Here is a 17,092-nt window from a genome sequence, read left to right on the forward strand (position 1 = left end):
AGGCACCCCACAAAACTGATAGATGGCACGAACGAAAGACAACTAGGCTAGACAAAGTGTCCCAAGTGATTGAAAACAGCAGATCTACCAAATAAGACAGCTACATGTGCCTAAACATCGATTCCCATACAGTAGAGAGTAGTATCAGGCAGAATGAAAGCCTTGGAAGTGCACAAATACAGCCACGACCGCCACAAAAATTGGACGACCGCCACAAAAAAATTCTCATTGCTCTACCTCCTTGAAGGGTGAAAGTTACCAGTTATCCTATAGCGATGTCAGTTTATGCCTGTTGGAACCCCCCACAGCCCGCACGAAATACCTTTCAAATAATTCCAGGATGCAATTGCAGCTCCAGACAGGAGGAAGAAGAACACCGTGAAAAATAACGGCAACGATGCCCAAACTCTCGGTAAACGGCTGAAGTCTTCCTGAAGATGTTAACATTGAATAGCCATCGATTACCAGCGTGGTTTGGTGACTTTAGAACTGTTTTGAGACTTAGAACGAAGCGATATCTCAAATTTGATGGAATTGTTACCTGTCAAATGCGTGGGCGAGCAGGCCAGCTGACTGGTTATGCATGAACATGCATGAGCATGCATTGATTTTTCATGGTTCACGTGCAGAAAACTAAGTTGCCGCGATCCAAGTGCAGCTAACAGCCGTGCAATCTGAGGTCTTGAAAATCAATCATTTCAACGTGTGCAAAATAATTTTGCCAACTAGCGTAACGCGCTCGTTTCGATGTACATGTAACCCGTTTGTGTCGTACACTTTGTTTAGTTGTTCATTGTCGAAGTCGTTGAGAGGTCTAAAAAGAAAATTCTGTAAAGTGTTTCTGTGTCAGCATGGCTAGAACAAAGCAAACTGCCCGTAAGTCAACTGGAGGAAAAGCTCCAAGGAAGCAGCTTGCCACCAAGGCTGCTCGTAAGAGTGCTCCGTCAACTGGTGGTGTGAAGAAGCCTCACAGATACCGTCCTGGTACTGTCGCTCTTCGTGAAATTCGTCGTTACCAGAAATCCACTGAGCTTCTTATACGCAAGCTGCCCTTCCAGCGTCTTGTTCGTAAAATCGCTTAGGACTTCAAGACTGACCTTCGTTTTCAGTCAGCAGCCATTTGTGCTCTTCAGGTTAGTCTGATAGTCTAAAGTCTTTGTTTCAAAGCTCTGTTCGCTTTCATGTAATGTGATGAAGATACTGTAATTTGCACACGGCTCTACAAGACTACATACATATACTAGTAATATAGCGCTATGGACACTGGCCATCGCCTAACGCTACTAATAGTAAAGTCTTTTGCTTAGCTTTTGCATAGTTACATCATTTGCGTGGCTTTGGGGATTCCATAATACCAGTACGGTCCTGATAGTGTTCCCTAGTTTCAACTGGTTGTGTACAAAACATTGCCGTCATGTTCTACCTCATTTGGTCTATACTACCCTTATCGGCGCTTACTTGTACCCGAAGTTTGGAGAGTAACTCTCCCTTCTACCAGACTACAAACATACACATCATCGTGTACACTAGTAATGATATTATACCCCTGAGGACAATGGCCATGGCCGAACGCTACTAATCGTCAAGTATTTTGCTGATCTGTGGCATAGTAGCGTCTCTTGCGTAGCGTTGGGGATTTCATAACACCAGTACGATCGGGCCTAGTTTAAACTGGTTGTGAAAAAATTATTGCCGTCATTTTCTGCCTCATCTGGTCTATACTGCCCTTTTCACTAGGACTCTTATGAGTCCACCCGGTTCTGTATACAGATTGAGAACATACCATTCTTGTCGATGTATGCCAATTCCTATTCACTTCATCTGTGGAGTGCCGTACTACCCGTAGAACAGAACCCTCAGCGCTTACTTGTACCCGTAGTTTGGAGGGTATGTAGTGCTCTGACTCTCCTGGGCATAGATCTGCTCTTTGTACAATCACACGTACACATACACGAAGTCTTCCATACATGCTGTCAAGAGTACCTAACATCATGTTACATCATGTACGTTATCATCGTCATGTACCACTGACGTGGCGCACGTACTTTGCCTTTGCCCTACACGTTATATGCATGGTGGTGGTGGGAGGGGGGGGGGGGGGAGGGGTGGTGCGAGGGGGTGTCCTCTCGATATACTGCTTTCGTACTTGTGGGTGTCAGTAGTTGTGTGTGGGCTGCGCAACTCTGTCCAAAGTGGCAAATAGACGAGTTCTACCTCAAATACTTGTACTAGTAGTGCTAACCACAGTGGCAGTACAGTGTCAGGAGTGGTTGTGTACTCTTGGTTTATGTGTTCACAATAAGTACTGCAAATATTGTAGGTGTTCAATAGATGTAATTTGGTATGACTACGAGGGCAAAAGATCTGGTTAAATGAACGGACATTTGAGGTACTTGCTGAGAAGCAGTTCCCTATTGTATGATGTAGTTTACGAGCGGGTTCTACAGCAGGAGGCGCCCTGTCCTAGAAATGGGGTATTATTGAAATATATTGTGTGAATACATAGGCAATGCGCCTTACCCTGCAATGGTGCTCAATTTCCCGGAATAAGCATTGGTACGCAAAGGTTTTGTTGAATGATTGGTTTTAGCCATGATTCTCTGAGTAACAACGAAACAGCCCAACTTTAATTCCTTTTGTGTACCTCGTGGATATTGTGTAGATGTGGGTGGATTGAAATTTCAAGTAGTGTACGTAAGAAATGCAATGAAAAAGAAAGTTGAATGGTCACATGCATGTGAATTCTGCGTCAAATTGCATAAAAACATAATTCTAATGTGAAGAACACGCACAACATCATACAGCATCGCTCAGCAAGAGGGGCTAGCAGAAAAAAAAAACAAAGTTGAACTTGCCTCCTTTCCACCGTTACCACCCCAGTCCTGTTAGACTTCGAAGCGTTATCTGTGGTGGACGTCAGCCTCTTCAGGGCATTGGATTTAGCACATATTTGGGTTTTTTGTAAATTGTTTTGGCTGTGATTTGCCCTGGTGTGTTGTGCCTTTTTTTGTGCACTCTCTGATGTGCGTCCTTTTCTTGTGCCTTTTGCCATGCAGGAGGCAAGCGAGGCTTACCTGGTCGGCCTATTCGAGGACACCAACTTGTGTGCCATCCATGCTAAGCGTGTCACCATCATGCCCGAGGACATCCACCTGGCACGTCGCATCCGTGGCGAGCGAGCATAAGCTGTTTCTGGCTCACTGATATTCATGCAATACATATCTGCTGCTTATACTCGTACACCCATATGCATGTAGCGTGCTTCTTGGACTTTGTACGAGTAGGTTTATGTGATAGTTTTTCGGTGTGTCACATCAGATCTACATGTACATCATGCAACTTACTTTGGTCTCGTACTTGAGTGGTAGCATATCACACACCAACCTTGACACACTAGCATGCCATAATGGTTATTTTTAGTGGTTGTCTCATATTTGTCACCATTAATTCCATTCGTAGAAAAGGTATTTTGTGTGTTATTGTGAGGTCTGCATTTGACAATGAGGATATATGCGAAGTGGTGGGCCGCCGATGCGAACGATTTTTGCTTGATGTGTTCGCAAACACGTCACCTGATTCGCCAGCGAATACCTTTAACTGGCTTTACTTTACTGATGCCATGGCGCGAGTTGGGGGGGGGGGGGGGTGGCACAGGCGTATTATGCCGACATAATTATTGGCATAATTTGGTGGTTGAAAATGTTGAGCTCAATTTGGCATCCTTTCGGAGATTGGAGCATAACTGCATGATTGAATCCCAGTTATAGTATGTAGGCGACACATTTGCATACAATTTACCTGATCAGTGCTGGTGGTTTGCGTGGTAAAGGGTTCGGAGGTCTTTCAGATAGTGTTTTCAATGAAAGGCAGGGTAGAAATCATGGCAATACATTTTTGTGCTCGAACTCGTCTTCTTCAAAATTCTGTCCCACCCTGATACAGTACATGTAGCAGAAGATACGAGTGAATCAGCCTTTAGCAGGTATCACCGTGCGGACGAGATGATGGTGGGTAGTCCACAAAACTCCGCGTACATGTACACTATGTACACGAAGTCATGACGTCTGGATCTTAGCAGTTATGACTGTACATGCTATGGATATTGCTCTAATAATTAAACGAATTGAGGTATAGATGATGTTCGGTCATGATGGAAGGAGGGCTGGAGCTACGGGAGAGATGAGCTGATTACGAGAATTCGCAGGGTTAGGGTGACATCGGTTGGACGAGTATGACGATTACGAAGACTGTTGAACATGACAGTTTTCAAAGGTAACTCAAACTATTTTGGCAGTGAAAAAATCTTTCGAAGCAAAAGAAGTCAACTAAGCTAAATGAATAGAAGAAGAAATGTTTTCCATTTTCCAGGTTGATCTCTAGCCCATGGACACCTTGGTATGGGGATGCTCATAATTTTGTTGTACTTGTGACCACTTGCAAGTACGAAAAAGGCACAAGTTTTCGAACTTTTGAGCTCCATAAGTACAACAAAGTGAATATATATCCCCGCGTGCCAAAGCATAATATGAGGATTTTGCGAGCATGATGCGAGAATCCACGAATGCATAATTCCATGATTTCGCGGGCATAATTGTGTTTTTAGTGGTGTACTAGCTGTGCTAGTACTTGTTAGCAACAATCCGAACTAGCGCACACACTGCACTACATTGCTTTGTACTGCATTCAAGACCGACGACTCGCTTTGTTTTGCTGCGTAATCACAATTGGCACTAGCCCATTTTGCTGAAAAGAAAACAAATCTTGCTTGCCCTGTTGTGCTCTTCCAGAAAACAGATCGTGCTTAAGCAGTGTTTATTTTCGACCTGTTGTGCTCTTCCAGACAACGGGTCGTCCTTCAGCAGTGTTTCTTTTCCTTTCGTAGCTTTGCTGCCAGCCCGAGTGTCACCTCGACACTGTATTTCTTCATTATGTCTGACCTAACTGTCGACACGGTCAAGGCAATGCCTTGCCAAGCCCCCCGCGGCGAGCTTTCTCAGCGCGGCTTGAATCCAAAAGGAAACTTAGTAAAAGTATTTTACAGGACCGTTTGCTGGCACAACTAGCCCTTGGTAGTGAGTTCTGCTCCGGCCAGGAGAACCAGCAACATGACAGTGCGGACACGGCTCGCGTGCCCAGAAGCCCGACTGGCACCAATGCCTTCTCCGCCAGCTTAGGTGACGCGAGCTCAACGGATCTCGGCGCTCTCGTACGCTCAGAGCAGAGCTGATGTTACGTCAAAGTAGAGCTGCGGTTAGCTCAAAGTAGAGCTGCTGTTAGCTCAAAGACTAAAGTATAGCTGCAGTTAGCTGAAAGTGGAGCTGCGATTAGCTCCAAGTAGAGCTGCTCTTTGCTCAACGTAGAGCTGCAATGCTTAATGGATGTAATATAGTGCAAGGCAGAGCCGCAGCAGCCTTGTGAATCACACCTTTGTGGGACGCCTTATCAAATGCTCCAGCTATGTCTACTGCAAGAACATGGGCTGAGCCTCCCGAACCGGCAGCTCAACTCCATTTATGATGTAGGAGCGTCAGGACATCTGCAGTTCCAAAGCGTAGGCGGAATCCATATTCCTTTGAAGACAGAACATTGTGGCGATCTAGGAAGTTCATGATTGCGAGGTTCACAATGCCTTCCATTACCTTCGAGATAATGTTGAGTAGGGACACTGGTCGGTATTGGCTGATGGGTGAGCGGGAGTTCTTCTTGTGAACTGGGACTATTCTGGCCTCTTTCCAGTCTGCCGGTTGTCTTCCAATAGAGAAACACGTTGCAAAGAGGCGTGCTAGGGGGGGGGGGGGCAGCAAGCTCGTTTGCACACGTCTTGAGGACACAAGCTGGGATGTTGTCAGGTCCTGTTGCTTTGGAGGTGTCAAGCTGATGGAGGGCTCGAGCTACAGCTAGTTCCCTGAAATGCACTTTGTGCAAGTGGGCGGTAGACTTAGGCTGTACATGTGGGAGAGGCTCATCCTCGAAATCATCCACAAGAGAGCATTTCCCAGCAAAATACTTCCCAAACGCCTCAGCTTTGCTTCTATTGGTGGAGTGTTCATTGCCATCACGATTGATGATAGTAGGTATGCCAGAGTTGCATCCATGGCCACTGGCTTGCTTCAGAGTTGTCCACCACTCTTTATCGTTTGCACAACCTGCTTGCAGTCGGGCTGGAAGGTGCTGACGGGGGATTGACTTTGCAGCAGAATGTACACCGATCACAAGTTTTTTTCCCAACGCTTGTGCCCAGACTCTCAGCCAGAGTCATGCCTCATTTCTCGTTGGCTGACATAGGAAAGAAACGAGAAATGTAGTTCTTTTTTGTCTTTGTTTTGCATGACGTAACATTTGCTGCTCGCAAATGCGAGTTATTAGGAGCATGCGCTCCGGCTGCGGCATTCTTTTTCTTCTTGCTTTGCAAGTGTAATGTATTTCTCATCCCGTTTTTTCAACGTACTTTCAGGATCCTTTTTAGGAACATGCCTCCCCGAAAAGGACCCGTCGTGCTGCAAGCGCAGACCCCGCACGACTGCAGGCTGACGCGCAGCAGAACGATGCGGCGGCGGCACGCCTGGAGGAGCAGGCAACTCGCATCAGGCTGCTCGAGGCCCAAATCGAGGTCGAATGGGCCAGGGCCCCGGAATCCCCACGCGGCAGAGGTCGCAGACGGAGACGTTCTCCGTCATCGTCGTCGTCGCCGTCGTCGTCGTCATCATCTAGATCATCGTCGAGTGCCAGCAGTGCATCGCGGTCACCCAGCCCCAGGGGCCGGAGATCCAGGTCCAAAAAATTCAAAAAATCAAAAAGTTCCGGCAGGAAGGCTCGCCGTCATCACCATCGCTCGAGTGCTACGTCAACGGGCCCCAGTAAATGGAGGAACGTGGCGTATGAACACCAGCACGCGGTCAACGCCCGGCTCCAGGAGCGCCTGGAGAAAGTGCGGAGGGCACTAAAATCCGACCGGCTGAGGAGCGCAACGAAAAACCTAAATAAAGGTGAGGACATTCTAGAGGACAGGCAAGAGTGGCTCGCCGTCGCCGATACCCATGGGGTAGAGGTGGCGAACAAATTTGTGGAGGGAGGGGGAATCCTCAGCATTGTGACCTCCGCCGAAAAGAGCAAGAGACTGAATGCGGCGGTGCAGTCCGTGGCCATGCAGCGGCCCTTTCGGGGGGGGGGGCATCCCATCCAGGTTCGGCAGGGGCGGGGTGGTCACCCCTAAAGCAGCCGCAGGAGGGGCTGAGCAGCCACCACAACAGCAGTCACCTTCTGGGCCCAGCGAGGCACCAAGGACGCAACCGGGGAGAAACCCCATCCAGCCTGGCCCCAAAGTCTGCTTCCATTGCGGCGAGCCAGGCCACTTCATCAATTTCTGCCAGAAGCCAGCCGCTCAGAAATAGCTCTGCGGGCTGTGCGGATGGACTCCCCCCTGATGTAATAGATGATGAAGTGTATTCGGTGCTGAGTGTTGTTGACGAGGGGTGCGTGGCGGGCTTGTGTGAATCTGACAATCAAGGGGAACTAGAGGGGCAAGGGGTGGTGGTGGGCAGTTTAGCTAGGTGCAAGCCATTTTGGGAAACTATGGGGCATCCGAATTTGTGCTAAGGATCATTTGTGAAGGGTATCTACTCCCGTTGGTGCAGCTACCAAGGGCGAAAACTGTAAAAAATCACAGTAGCGCTCAGTGCCAATTTGATTTTGTCATAGATTCAATTAGAGACTTGATTGAAAGAGGGTGCATAAAGGAGGTCAAGAGTGAGGAGGCAGTGATTTGCAGCCCTTTAGGCGTGGTAAATAATGGAAAAAAGTTAAGGCTCATTTTGGATTGGAGGTACGTCAATACTTATCTGGCGAAATTTAACTTCAGAATGGAAGACCTGAAAACAATCGCAAGAGTCTACGAAAAGGGCGACTACGTGATTACTTTTGACCTGAAAAGCGGGTACCACCACATTGAAATTGCACAGGAGCATCAAAAGTACTTGGGGTTTAAGTGGTTAAATGCGGAGGGAACTATCACAACCTATGTATTTTGCGTGTTACCGTTTGGCCTCTCCACGGCTCCTTATGTTTTAACAAAAGTGACACGTGTTTTACTGCGGCGTTGGAGGGAGTTGGGCATAAGATGTCAGCTCTACATGGACGACGGGTCTGGTGGGCACTCTACTGTCGAAGGGGCAAAGGTGGTGGCAAAACAGATGAAAGCTGACCTCTTGAGAGCTGGGTTTGTGCCCAATGAACAAAAATCCCAGTGGGAGCCATCACAAACGGTCAAAATGCTAGGCATGCGCATTGACCTCAAAGTGGGTCGAATTTTTGCGACAGAGCGCAGAGTGGCGAGGCTTAAAGAGTGCCTAGCACGGCTGAGCGGTCTAGCAGCGCCACCCGCGAGGGAAGTGGCGAGGCTAGCCGGCTTTCTGTTGTCTATGTCGCTTGCGCTCGGGCCAATTTGCCGTCTGCGTACCAGGGCATTCTACAGCATGATATTGTCTAGGAGTTCTTGGTACGCCCCAGTGAAATGGCCGAATGTGGCAAGGTGCGACTTGGAATTTTGGAGCACGGTTTTTGAAGACTGGCACGGCCAACCATGTTGGAAAAACTGCCCAAAGGCAACGGTCCTGACCTGGTCCGATCCGAGCGACTCAGGCTGGGGCGGATTTTTAGTAGAAGGCAGTACAGTCGAGGTAGCCAAAGGAGAGTGGTCCAATGAGATTTTGAATGACCGAAGAAGCTCCACGTGGAGAGAATTGAGAGCAATCGCGTTGGTGCTTGAATCATTAGCACACAGACTAGAAGGAGGTATCTGCATTCACAGAAGCGATAACCAGGCAGCTGTGCACATTATCCAGGTGGGCAGCAGAAGGGAGCATTTGCAAAGGGAGGCCATGCCAATCCTCCAGGTGTGCATGAAACACGGAGTCCGCCTGATTGCCGAATGGGTTCCCAGAGAACAAAATGAACTGGCGGACTACTGTTAGAAAATAGTTGACACAGATGATTGGCGGCTAAACCCGGCTGTTTTTGAACAAATCGAGCGTTTGTGGGGTCCCCATACGCTAGATTGCTTTGCGAGTCTGAGGACGAAACAGTTAAAGCGTTTCTGTTCAAGGTGGTGGAATCCGGGATGTTATGCGATCGATGCCTTTACGGTTGATTGGTCAATGGAAACGGTGTGGCTTACACCTCCGTTCCACCTAATACCCAGGGTTTTGAGTATGTTAAAAATGTGCTGCGGCCATGGCACACTGGTTGTGCCTAAGTGGGTGTCAGCGGATTGGTGGCAAAAATTACATGGGAGGCAAAGCTGGGAACCATTTGTAAAAGGAGTTTTGGTGCTACCCCATGATGAAAACACATTTCTGGAAGGTACCTGCCCTTACAACTTGCTGGGGGGCAAGCAATATTATTCAGAAATGCTGGCTTTAAGAGTGTGCATGAGGAATAACTGTTGCTGATTTGCGTACTGACACGATTGCTGTGGTTTTGTGGCGTGAGCACAAGTGAGTGCACGGTGCACGAGGCATTGTCCTATGTTGGTGTTCAGGGAACACCATTGCCTGCAGGGCAGAAGGCAGATGCTGCTGACAATGTCATAATCCGCAGGGCGGACGGATGCTGCTGCTGGTGATGCCGATGACGATGTTGTAGCCCACAGGGCTGGCAGACGCTGCTGCTGATGCCGTTGTATAATGCTCTTCAAGTGATGCTGATAGCTGCTGCAGATGCTGAAGCCGACGCTAATGCTGATGACTCTGTTGACAGGAGCCTCACGTTATGATCTTGTGTTTATGCCTAGAGCTGAGGGCGGTTCAAGTGGAGCCAACCTAGGAGCTCGTGAACCTATCCAGAAAGTTTCCAGAAGTCATGTTGGCGAGTAGGGCACCGGGAACAGTGACCAAGTATTTGTCGACATTTCAGTGCTGGCAAGAGTGGGTTAGCAGTCAAGAGATCCCGAGCGTACCAGGCGAGTCTTGGCACACATGTTTGTATGTCGTGAAGCTGCTGCAGGGGGCACGGACAGCGTAACCAATAACATCCGCTATTTGCGCGTTGGCCTGGTCGCACAAGGTGCGAGGCCTACCGGACACCACAGACAACGCAGAGGTTCGGAACCTAGTCTAGACCGCCAAACGACTGCTGGCGGCGCCGAAGAACCGGAAGAGGCCGATGACGAAGCAGATGCTAAACCAAGTTGCTACCAGGCTCTTGCGCAATGAATCACTGCAGAACTTGCAGACAGCGACTCTGATGACCGTTGGCTTCGCAGGGCTCTTGCGGTGGAACGACTTGTCAAACATATACGTCGACAAGATCGAAATCAAGGAAGATTACATGGCACTATTTCTCAAAGTGAGAAAAAATGATCAACTGCACCAAGGAAACTGGATGCTGCTGTCAAGACGGCATGGAGCAGTACGCCCAGTGGCTCTAACAGAGCGACTGCTGTCTAGAGGTGGCTACGAAGGCCACCAGAAGTTGTTCGGCCGTATTCGGCGAGGAAACGCAAGTCAAGTTGTCCGGGATCAGATGTCTTACAGCCGTGCCCGGGAGCTGATCCAGGACGCGCTGTGCCAAGCGAACCTCAACCCAAGCGCATTTGGGTTGCATAGCCTGCGTTCTGGGGGAGCATCGGTGGCCGCGGCAGCAGGAGTCCCGGATAGACTGATCCAACGTCAGGGCGGCTGGAGAAGCGAAACATCCATGCGGATGTACTTCAAGGAGTCACTCTCAGCAATGCTCTCAGTGTCAAGGGCACTGGCCATCCATTAGCTATGCTTTGCTGCTCTTGCTGTTGCTGCTATCCCCACAGGGCCTGTTTGTTGTTGCTGTGTGCGCATGTATGTGGGTGTGCATGTGACTGAGGTGTGTTAGGGGTGGGAGCACGTATGGTGTGGCTGCACACAGGAGTGAGAAAGAGAGTAAAAAGGAAATGCCTCATCTCTCGTTGGCTGACGTATGAAAGAAACGAGAAATGTAGTTCTTTTTTGTCTTTCTTTTGCATGACGTAACATTTGCTGCTCGCAATTGCGAGATATTAGGAGCATGCGCTCCGGCTGCGGCATTCTTTTTCTTCTTGCTCTGCAAGTCTAGTGCCCATGCCCGCCCGCCCTAGTGAATGGTTTTTTGTTGAGTCGTTTGGATATTTCCGTAGCACACCGCTGGCGGTGTGCTCAGATTGCAGACTGCACTAATTTCGATGATCTAATTGAGTTGCTTTTTTAATGCTGTTTACTATTGTCGCCGTGAGTTGACAATACACTTGCTTGCTGTTGCTACTGTCCCCGCAGAGGCTGTTTGTTGTTGCTGTGTGCGTGTGTATGTGGGTGTGCATGTGACTGAGGTGTGTTAGGGGTGGGAGCACGTATGGTGTTGCTGCACACAGGAGTGAGAAAGAGAGTATAAAAGAAATGTTTCTACTACAAGTAGTACTAGTAGAGGGCATTGAAGATTTGAAGTGAACCAGTGTTTTCGGATGCGAACACAGTTCTATAATTAGTTTGCGTGTACATGTATGTTTCTCTGCAATCGACTGGTCCCGTTCGGATCCGATTGACCGTCCTAAAGATGGCAACAAAGATTGCAATCGTCTTGCACGAGTACGGGAACTGGAAGTCACAAGGACATTAGGTAACCATGGTAACTGATTCACTAGCTACTACATGACTGGAGTACGTGTGGTGGAAGATGGCCATTGTACGTCACTGACACTATGTGTATAAACCTGTAGACTGTAGTTAGGCGCCAGACGAGATTTGCGTGACCCCAGATTCTAGACTTGAACCAAGTTTAGTTACTTTGTTACTTACCACCTTACCGGTACTGTCTCACTAGAGTGAGAGAAGAGCCTGTTGCGATGTGCGGAACCTCTCCCTACTTCTAGCTACAAAGCATGGACATGTGCATGTAGAGCCGTAGAGGATCTAGGCTGCAGAGTACACCACTTGCACTGCAGTCTGCACCGCCACATTATCATCATCATGCATGATCAAGGCTGCGCGCCCGCCTCGTGTGATCGCGAGGGCTAGGGAGTTGTGAACTCTCACGAAAATCCCATGTTTTGCAAGAATATGCTAGTTGTCGCAAGAATATGCTAGTTTTCTGCAAAATCTGCTGATTATGCTAGTGCAATGCTAGTTTCCAGAAAGTGCTAAATATGCTAGATATAATGCTAGCATTATCCGCCGGGGCCTAGCAACCTTCCAGCGTAAGTGGTGAGATTTGACCAATCAGAGGTCTTGAAAATCAATCATTTTCCAGTGAGCGAAATGATTTTGCCAGCTTTAGCGGTCAAGTTTCGACGTACAGTCAGTATCGCCTATAGCGCTGGAGTTTGCTTTTGAGCATTTTATCACTATAACTTATAAGCGATATAATTATTACTATGACCGATAGTGCATTCAATATTTGCTAGCGGGGTGTCAATTGACTCAGGGGTCTGTGCGCATACATGTACGCACTGCGTAGCTGGCTAAAGTTCCTGACACACAACATCAGCATTTCCTCACGATGGAGGCATATTTCGCAACTTGTACAAGCAGAACGCACCAAACAGCACTGGACAAGTAAGTTCTTTACGAAGAAGTAACACCCTGTTCTCCTCTGACAGCACTTGATTTTACATGTGTACATCAATCACTATAGCCGATGCACAACTTATGAAAAAATGTCTTTTGAAATATGAATTTCATCACTATAGGCGATATGTTACTATAGAAGATTATTACTAAGCCCGATAACTGGGTGCACTTAGTTACTGCAGATGAAAACGAATTTGAGAAATTGATCACTCTAGCCGGTATGATATTAGCACTATAGCCGCCAATCGTAGAGGCCACACTGACTGTACAAGTATCTCGTTTGTGTTGTACAAGTTATTTAAATGTTCATAGCCGAAGTAGTTGAGAATTCTAAAAAGCAAGTGCTGTAAAGTGTTTCTGTGTCAGTATGGCTAGAACAAAGCAAACTGCCCGAAAGTCAACTGGAGGAAAAGCTCCAAGGAAGCAGATGGCTGCCACCTTGGTTGCTCGTAAGAGTGCTCACTCACCTCCTGCATTGAAGAGGCCTCACAGATACCGTCCTGGTCCTGTCGCTCTTCGTGAAATTCGTCGTTACCAGAAAACCACTGAGCTTCTTATCCGCAAGCGGCCTTTCCAGCGTCTTGTTCGCGAAATCGCTCAGGACTACAAGACTGACCTTCTTTTTCAGTCGGCGGCCATTGGTGCTCTTCAGGTAAGTCTAAAGTTTTTGTTTCGAAGGCTATGTTCGCTCTCTTATAATTTGACGAAGCTACTGTCATTTGAACATGAGGAAACTCACGGCTCTACAAGACTACATACATATACTAGTAATATAGCGCTATGGACACTGGCCATCGCCTAACGCTTCTAATCGTAAAGTCTTTGGCCTAGCTTAAGTGGGGGGGGGGGGGAGTGTCCTCTCGATATACTTCTTTCGTACGTGTGGGTGTCAGCAAGAGTTCATAACCCCCAAGATTTTGCAACGGGCATAGACCCAGCGCTCGGCGAAATTCCTACATTACCTCATGCCCAGCTTGTCACCCGAGGTAAATTAGGGTTCTTTGCGATTTCTGGAAACTATACCCTGAACCGCTTCTAACTAAAGGCTGTAGCCTCGGCTTTTCGAAGCTTTTTTTGACAACATTTCGGACGTGCAAGTCCTACTTTCTCAAAAACAAACTCTTTCTCCAATAATCCATGGACATCGCGACAGGAAGAATTGAGGACGATGTTAAAAATATTGCATTTCCGTCGAGGACAAACATTTCATTCTGATAGCTGTGCAACTCGGCCGAAAAATGCTCCTTCGACGTATTCCCAAGTTTCTCAACAATTAGAAATCACCTGCGAGGAAGGCACTGAAAATATGACGGTGGCCTGGGGAAGAAATTGTTCTTGAAGAGATTGACCGCACTGGTGAAAGAAGAAGGCGAAGAAGAGCCACCATTGCATTGAAAAAATAAATAATTTTGTCTTTAGGATCAGGTGCTTTGTTTCACTTTTGCTTCTTGAGGCTCAGACTAGAATCGCAGTTTAGGCAGTTTACCCGTGGAAGCATCCTGGTTTGACTGTAAATTGTAGAAGAATTCAGCGACATGACACATCGTACTGCACCAAAAATGACGCAATGAAGGAATTCCGCCGAGCGGGCTTCCATACAGGGACTTATCAGGAGTTGCACACTCTTGGGGGTTATGAAATCGTGGTGTCAGCAGTTGCGTGTGGGCTGCGCAACTCTGTCCAAAGTGGCGAAGAGACGAGTTCTACCTCAAGAACTTGTTCTAGTAATGCTAATCACAGTCACAGTACAGTATCAGGAGTGGTTGTGTACTCTTTGTTTAATTGTTGACAAGAAGTACTCCAAATACTGTATGTGCTCAAAACTTTGGTATGACTATGAGGGCAAAAGATCAGGTTAAGTGACCGGGAATGTTATTTACTCGCTGAGAAGCAGTTCCCTATTGGATGATGAAGTTAACGAGCATGTTCTTAAACAGGGGGCGGCCTGCCCAAAAGAACGAGGTGCTATTGAAAGTATGTATTGTGTACACAGAGGCAGTGGGGGATTACACCTTTGCCGGCCATTTTCGCATCTATTTACAAACTATCGGTTGTAGTATAGGGTAGGGATATAGGATCACCTTCAACTTTGGACCACACACTTCTCATACCACACTCCTTCTACTGTAGTAAACGTTTGATATAATAGCATAAGATCGGTCCAAGCCATGTTACAGCTTGTTCAAATAGGCCTGTCGCAAAATGTTGTGCACGCAAATTTCCGCGCAAATTTTCAAGAATGCTATCAGTACAAGGAATGAAGAGAAGTCCTAGCTTGAGTCTCACTATGTAAGTCGAGCGCCCCTGGGTGTTCTTTAGTGTGGCAAAAGCAAAGTAGCTGGCTTGTGGGTACTCAAAGAGGAAATGCCGTATCACCGTAAAAATGATCACATTCCACAAGCAGGAATTGTCACTGAAGCTCACTCCAACAGGTAGATTTCAGGCAAACGTACTGTCTGGTGTCCATCTGATTCTGAAAAACCGTTACATGCCATACAAAATATGAAGCATAAGTAAAATAAATAGGCACAATAACCTGAAAATGGGAGAAAATGGCAATCAAAAAACACAAACTGCTCTGCTTCATAACCAAACAGTACCTTGACACCCAATGACTTGGTTGGAAGGATGCGGTTCGGTAAGTGAGACCTTCCTCCTCCATAGTAGCCCCCTCCTGCCCTTTCCTCTTCCTCGTACGCTTCTTTTTCTTTTCCAGAAGCCTTGCGTATCGAACTGGCAATACGGGTATTGTCCTCCAATTTGAGTGCCTCCATGGAGAATTCACCAACGGGGCATCCTGAAGAATCTGGGCGAGTGACTTGGCTCCCGTGTTGAAATGCACACTGCCAGTTCAGCAGCAAGACGCAGTGCGTCAGCTCCCGCAACGTCTCAACAGATACCCCAGATCATAGCGTTAAAGCTCTCATTCGCATTTGGCGTGGCACCCGTGTGGCACCCGTCAGGCAGCGGTCCAGCAAATTATTGCTGGCAAGCTTGATCTAAATTGGTATCAAAACATTGTGCACATCATTTGGGATACTACGAATTTTGACCCCCAAAAGGTGAAATCTGCAAGAGTGCTCAAATGCCCGGAAAAGGCAGAGCGTAGTACGCAATAGGCACACAAAAGTGTTGTCTCATGATTGGTTTTAGCCATCAAACTCTGAGTCACAACGAAACACTCCTACTTTAATTCCTTTTGTGAACATGTGGGTTGATAGAACTTTCAGGTAGTGTACGAAAGAAATGCAACGGAATTCCGAAAATGTTGAACGGTCACATCCATGTGAGCACCGCATGAAATTACACAGGAACCTGATGACCAGAACTCATGCAAAAGCATACAGCATCGCTTAGCAAGAAAGGACACGGAAAAATCTCAGACAACGTTGAACTTACTTATTTTCCAACGTTACCACCCCAGTCATGTTAGACTTCTAAGCGTTGTCTGTGGCGGAGATCGTCTTCTTCAGGTCATAGGATTTGACACTGTCATATTTATTATGGTTTTTCTTCAGTTTTCTTTTGCTGTGATTTGCCCTGGTGTGTTGGGCCTTTTCTGTGCACTCTCTGATCTGCATCCTTCTCTTGTGCCTTTTTGCAATGCAGGAGGCATGCGAGGCCTACCTGGTCGGCATCCTCGAGGACACCAACTTGTGTGCCATCCATGCTAAGCGTGTCACCATCATGCCCAAGGACATGCAGCTGGCACGTCGCATCCGTGGCGAGCGGGCATAAGCTGCTTCTGGCGTACTGATATTCATGAAATAAATATCTGCTACTTACTTTATACCCGTGCACCTATATGCATGTAGCGCGCTTCTTGGACTTTGTACGAGTAGGGTCTAGTGATATAATATTTTCGGTGTATCACATCTACATGTAATTGTACATCATGCAAATAAGTTTCGTTGCTTTGGTCTCGTACTTGAGTGGTAGCACCAACCTGGACACACCAGAATGCCATAACGGTTTTTTTAGTGGTTGTCTCATATTTGTCACCATTAATCCCATCTGAAAAAAAGGTATTGTGTGTGTTATTGTGGTGAGGGACGTCATTGTTGTATGCTTACAAGACAAAATCCGTCCGTGCCATATTCTGTCAGGCACCCAAGAACGGAGCCCACAGTATTGTCTGCATTTGTGATAACTGATGGAACTTTCTGTGAAGTGTGAATGATTGTGCCAATCAATTGTGCCTTTTCCCTCTTTTCTGCCTCGGACTCACTTGTGAGGTCTGCATTTGTCAATGAGGATATAATTACGCGAAGTGGTGGGCCGCCGATGCGAATGTATTTAGCTTGATGTGTTCCTAGACACGTCAGGTGATGCGGCCGCGAATCCCTGTTACCTTACTTTCCTGATCTCATGGCGTGCGTTGGGGGGGGGGGGGGTCTAGGACAGTGCTTGTATGCATGTTGCTTGTATGCAGTTACCTGCAAGTGATCTGCTGGATTGCGGTAATCATAATTATGGAGCTCAAACTCGTCAAAATTACAACAAGAAAAGCTGACAATCTTCAT

The 17,092-nt window shown here is 47.4% G+C and overlaps 1 pseudogene; it reads left to right on the forward strand.

Annotated features, from left to right (window-relative positions):
• The first annotated feature begins 801 nt into the window (after window positions 1-801).
• Window positions 802-16,774, forward strand: LOC135824334 (uncharacterized; annotated as a pseudogene).
• Window positions 16,775-17,092: the final 318 nt, after the last annotated feature.

Source organism: Sycon ciliatum, chromosome 9 (assembly GCF_964019385.1).
Source record: "Sycon ciliatum chromosome 9, ocSycCili1.1, whole genome shotgun sequence".
Lineage (NCBI taxonomy): Eukaryota > Metazoa > Porifera > Calcarea > Leucosolenida > Sycettidae > Sycon > Sycon ciliatum.